Source organism: Sceloporus undulatus, chromosome 3 (genome assembly GCF_019175285.1).
Source record: "Sceloporus undulatus isolate JIND9_A2432 ecotype Alabama chromosome 3, SceUnd_v1.1, whole genome shotgun sequence".
Lineage (NCBI taxonomy): Eukaryota > Metazoa > Chordata > Lepidosauria > Squamata > Phrynosomatidae > Sceloporus > Sceloporus undulatus.
In genome coordinates this window covers 173,999,903-174,000,236 of record NC_056524.1, presented here as the reverse complement: position 1 = coordinate 174,000,236, position 334 = coordinate 173,999,903, and positions in this window count along the sequence as shown.

The following is a 334-nucleotide window of genomic DNA, read 5'->3' as shown; positions in this document are numbered from 1 at the left end:
TACAGTTGAATACTGATTTTCAAAGCTTCTGTAAATGCTCCTCATCTTGGAAATGGATGGCTGCTTCTCTTGAGGCTTTACAGACCCTGCTGCTTTTGATCCACCTCGGCCCTCACAGAACCAGTGTAACTGGCGCCCTAGCAAAAAAACAGACAAGCATTGAAAGCACCATAGTGTTCCATATCTATTTCATGCCACGTTATATCTAACTAAGCAATGTGGTGACCCAAGTGGTTAAGATGCTGACTGCTGAGTGCAAGATTGGCAGATGGGCAGTTCAAGACCCGGGTGACACATGATGGGGTGAGCTCCCATCACTAAGTCCCAAAGTCTG